Below are 4,988 nucleotides of genomic sequence, written 5' to 3' on the forward strand. Positions count from 1 at the left end.
GGAAGGAAGGAAGGAAGGAAGGAAGGAAGGAAGGAAGGAAGGAAGGAAGGAAGGAAGGAAGGAAAGACTGTCCTCTTTCCAGCCCTACTCACCAGGATCCCTTGTGCATCAAACCAACCAAACAAGTACTTATTGCCTCTGCAGATCTGGAATCCATCTCAGGGTTGAAAGAGTCAAAGTAACTTCTGGCAACTGAATCCAGATAGCCTCAGCAGGCTGGCCAGCAGTGAAATCTATCCCTCTGCTGCATGTAAGGACGGGGTTGGAGATGTCGCTGAACTAACAAACAGAATGCACCAAGCCCTGGGTTCCACCCCAGCACGACGTAAAACCAGGCGTGGTGGTGGATGCCCTCAGTGCCAAGACTTAGAAGGTGGATCCAGGAGGCACTGAAGTTCAAGGTCATCCCTTGGCAACCCAGAAGTTAGGCCAGCTTGGGCTGAGAACAGGAAGAGGAACAGGGAATGGTCTTGTAGACCCTATTCTACAGGCTACAACCTGTAGGTTATAAATAGATTATAAATTCATAATTTGTAGGTTATAAAGTCATAATTTATAGTTCATGATGATTAAAAAAGAAGAAATAGAACTAAAGAGGGCTTTGTGGGACTTCATTGCGATGTAAAACATTTCTTACTGCCGGCGGAGGTTTAAAAGGAAAATTTGAAGGACTCTTAAACACAGCAGCAGCCTGGGTCCCCAAGGCTGTCTGCCCCGCGCTGCGGATGAGAGGACACGGCTCATTCCTGCAATAAATGTGCAGGCCTGACTTCCGAGAAAGTGGCTGGGGCGACTAGTTGGTTAATGGGTAACCCTGCTCCTCTGTCGGCTTCTTTCCAGCTCTCTGTGTCCCCCTGGGGCAGGATATGGCTCGGTCAGGGAACACTGACTCACAGCTGACTCAGCGCAGGGCGCTCAGCCAGGGGGGTGCCTGGCTGAGCCGGCTATGCCCCCCCCCCCTGTAGGCGGGGCCTAGGCACTGAAGGTCGAGGTTCTAAAGTCGATGAAGGGGAGTTCAGATCGCACCTGGGACCAAAGTGTAGCCCGAATATTCACTGTGGGGCAGGCAAGACAGTAGCCAATGGAGGCTAACGCTTCCCTTCCTCCCTCCTCCTCTAGCCTGATCTCTAGGGCGCAGCCACCACACACACACACACACACACACACACACACACACACACACACACACATACACTATACAGTCGGACCCGGCCTGATTTATCTCTGGTCTCTTCAGCCTCTCTTACTCTGTAACCTCCCAGGTTGGCTAGGGCTATGACAGAGACAACAGGATGTCTGTTTGGGTGGACAGTGTTAAAGATTCAACTCAGGCATACAACTATTCAAACCTAACACACACATACACACGCACATAATAAATATATATAATACACTAAATATTTAATATATATTATTTTATATGCATGTGTATGCATATAAATTTTTAATCATGATGATTAAAAAAGAAGAAATAGAACTAAAGAGGGCTTTGTGGGACTTCGTTGCGATGTAAAACATTTCTTACTGCCGGCGGAGGTTTAAAAGGAAAATTTGAAGGACTCTTAAACACAGCAGCAGCCTGGGTCCCCAAGGACCCGACTGTGCTCCCCATGTATAATATAATATATTTAAAATTATAAGCAGAGCATAGTGGCCTGTGCCTGTATTTCCAGCACTGGGCAGGCTGAGGTAAGGAGATGGTGAGTTTGAGGACTTGTAGACTATATACAGAGACCCTAGTTTTTTATTTCTTCCTCTCCTCTGATATAGCAGTTTATTTAACTCATTCTTGGCTACTTAGGCTTTACATTAAAATGAACATAGCCAGGTGTGGTGATGCATGCCTTTAATCCCAGCACTCAGTAGACAGAAGCAGGTGGATCTCTGTGAGTTCAAAAACAACCTGGTTTACATAGTGAGTCAGTGAGTTCCAGGACAGCCAAAGCTATATAGTGAGACCTTGTCTTAAAAAACTACACACGCACACACAAACACGCACACACAGAGGCGATGAAAGGGGGAGAAGGGAGGGAGTAAGGAAGGAAAGAAAGAATCTTAAAGAATAAAAGAAAATACAACAAGGCTTAACTGACACCTGTGATGGCGAGTACTGACTGTCAACAGGATCTACAATCAACTACACGACAAGCCTTAAGGGTGTCTGAGGGACTTTGTAGACTGAGCGCGATGAGATGGCCCACCTTCCATGCGGGAGGCACTCTCCCCCGTACCGGGGTCCTGAGACAGTCGGGTAAATACCAGCATTCGTCTCTCTCTGCTTCCTGACGGTGGCCACGATGTGGCCAGCTGCCTCACACTGCTGCTGCCATATGCCTTCATGCCTTGCCCACCTCGACGGCACTGAACGGGTGAGCCGAGAGAAACCCCGCCACGGGAATGACGAGTGTAACCAACACACAGATAGCACTACACTCCCTGACAACACGTGTCAGTCTCTCCCAAGATGCAGTAGGATAACTTTTTTTTTTTTTTTTTTTTTTTTTTTGCGCCTGTGACCTTTGGGAAATTCTTCTTTGGCAGAGCTGTGATGGTTAGCTTTAATTGTCAACCCCACATAATCTAGAATCGTTTGGGAAGGAAGTCTCAGCGAGGTCTTGTTCAGATCAGGTTGGCCTCTGGCCACATCTGTAGGGGACTGTTGTCTTGATTACGTTAATTGATGAGGGAAGACAATGAGGAATAGCATCGTTCTGTCAACCCACTTGAGGTTGGTTCCTGGACTGTATAGCAGAGGAGAAAGTAAGCTGATCGTAAACATTCTTTTGTTCATTCATTTCTCAGTGGCCTTAACTATGGATGCGGTAGGACTGGCTGCTTCAAGTCCCTGATACCTTGACTTCCCCACAACAATGGACCATAACCTGGGACTGTGAGCCAAATAAGCCCTTTCCTCCTCAAGTTGCTTTTGTCGGGATATTTTTATCACAGCCGCAAGAAATAAAACTAATACGAAAGCCACCAAAGTGAATGTAGTGAATGCAAACATTCTCTGGCAGGAGAATCAGCTCACACGGTGATGATCCCCGGTGCCAGGCCAGTTGCCACTCTCCCCCAAGGAGAGTGTCCTGGAGAAGCTTGGAGGGTTTGAACATGGCCACAGGTAGAATGCCAGTGGGTAACAATGGTGGCTTAGGTCTGTAGCACTAGTCGCCAGGCCTCGGCTGCCCTTCACGGTGTCACTCTGTCCTTTTGACTCTTCCAAGATCCTCTGGTGGTTTTGGAAGACTAACTTAACGTATTTGAACCCGACTGTGCCCGAGTCTGTTTTCTGTAGCTATCATAAAATGTCGGAAGCTGGCTAATTTACAAACAGTAGAGGCTAATCTGTGTATCAGCTACGTGTTTTACTACTGTGACAAAAGCAACGTGTAGTTTGAGTAGGAAGGACCCCCACAGACTCATATGGTTGGATGCTTGACCCACAGGGAGTGGCACTGTTAGGAGGTGTGGCCTTGTTGGAGGAAGTGTGTCACTGTGGGGTGGGTTTTGGCGTCTCCTGTGCTCAAGCTATGCCCTACATGGCACACAGTTCTCCTGCTGCTGCCTGCCGATCAAGACGTAGAAATCTCGGCTCCTCCAGCACCATGTCTGCCTCCACAATGCCATATTTTCCACCATGACGATAATGGGCTAAACCCCTGAAAGTGTAAGCCACGTTCAGAGTTTATAAGAGTTGCCTTGGTCATGCTGTCTCCCCACAGCAATAAAACCCTAAGACATAAAGAAGAAAAGACTCATTTTGGTGCAGTTCTTGTCTTATTATTTTGTGTGTATGGGTGCTTTGCTTACATGTATGTCTGTGGACCGCTTGTGTCCTTGGTGCCTGAAGACATCATCAGATTTCTTGGAGTTACAGATGGCTGTGAGCCACCATGTGGGTGCTGGGAATGAAACCGAGGCCCTCTGGAGGAGCAGCCAGTGTTCTAAGTGCTCTCTCTGCAGTCCCCCCCCCCCCTTGGCTCAGTTTTGAGGTTGCAGTCCATCGTGGCAGGAATGGTGGCAGGAGCCTGAGGCAGTGGTCTCATGGCAGCCACAGGCAGGAAGCAGAGAGAGACAGATACTGGTGCTCAACTTCTTCCTTTTGTTCTGTCCAGGACCCAGGCCACTGTGGTGCACACTCTCAGGATGGGTCTCCTCAGCTAACTTCACCTTCATAGACACGCCCAGAGGTTTGTCCCCTATGAGGTTAGGTGCTGGTGGGTTGAACACCAATATTAACCACCACGGTCCTGGCAGTTGGCAAGTTCCAGAGCACAGTGTCTACATTTGGTGGGAGACTGGTGCTACACTGTAACATGGCCAGACAGAGCAAGGGTTCTGGAAGAGGCTCAGTTTTAAGACAACACCAGTCTCTCAGAAACCCATTGACATATTAGTCCTTGGGAGCTGAGCCCTCATGACCCAGTCATGTCTCACAGATCCCACCTCACATATTGTTTACAGAACCAGAAAGAGGGATTATGAGAGAGACAAAGAGAGATCAGAAGAAAAGGAGAGAAGAGAGGAAAGATGGAGGGAGAGCCTTTTTGGTCTGGTAATAATGAAATCCACCTTAAAGGATGTGTTTAAAGGGAACTATTTCCTTCCCTTTCTGAAACTTGAAAACTCCGTTAAATACTGATGCATGTTCCAAGGCAGCTGAGAAACAACTGAACCCTTCCATTTCTGAATGTCTCTGTCTGCAGGAGTAAAAGCCCACCCCTGTCCCTCCTGCCTGTCAACAGAGCTGTCTCTAATGTGTGCCACACACACACGGGCTCACGCCTCTCTGTTTTCTTTTCTAAAACAGGATGGAATTTGCCAACTTGATATTTGTACTATTTGCCACATATGCACACAGATGGGCTAGCTGGCCCATCTCGTTGGCATGTGGACAAGTTCCCATCTTTATTGCTTCAGTGCATAGTTTCACTGAAACTTGATAGAAACCCAATGTATTCAATCAAAAGTCTTGAGACAAGGGATAT

General features: G+C 47.8%; 1 long non-coding RNA gene across 12 annotated transcripts in view; it reads right to left on the reverse strand.

Annotated features, from left to right (window-relative positions):
* LOC129690000 (uncharacterized) overlaps positions 1–309 on the reverse strand; it is a 10,603-nt gene extending 10,294 nt beyond the window's left edge. For 5 of the 12 annotated variants that reach the window (XR_008722225.1, XR_008722223.1, XR_008722224.1 and 2 more), the window contains exon 1: positions 93–298. This is a non-coding gene — a long non-coding RNA (uncharacterized LOC129690000). Of the gene's footprint in view, positions 1–92 lie in introns of all 12 variants that reach the window. The other 7 variants (XR_008722219.1, XR_008722218.1, XR_008722227.1 and 4 more) reach the window with 5 other exon arrangements.
* Between the last annotated feature and the right edge of the window lie 4,679 nt (positions 310–4,988).

The sequence above is a fragment of the Psammomys obesus genome, unplaced genomic scaffold (genome assembly GCF_907164565.1).
Source record: "Psammomys obesus unplaced genomic scaffold, mPsaObe1.curated_primary_1811, whole genome shotgun sequence".
Classification (NCBI taxonomy): domain Eukaryota; kingdom Metazoa; phylum Chordata; class Mammalia; order Rodentia; family Muridae; genus Psammomys; species Psammomys obesus.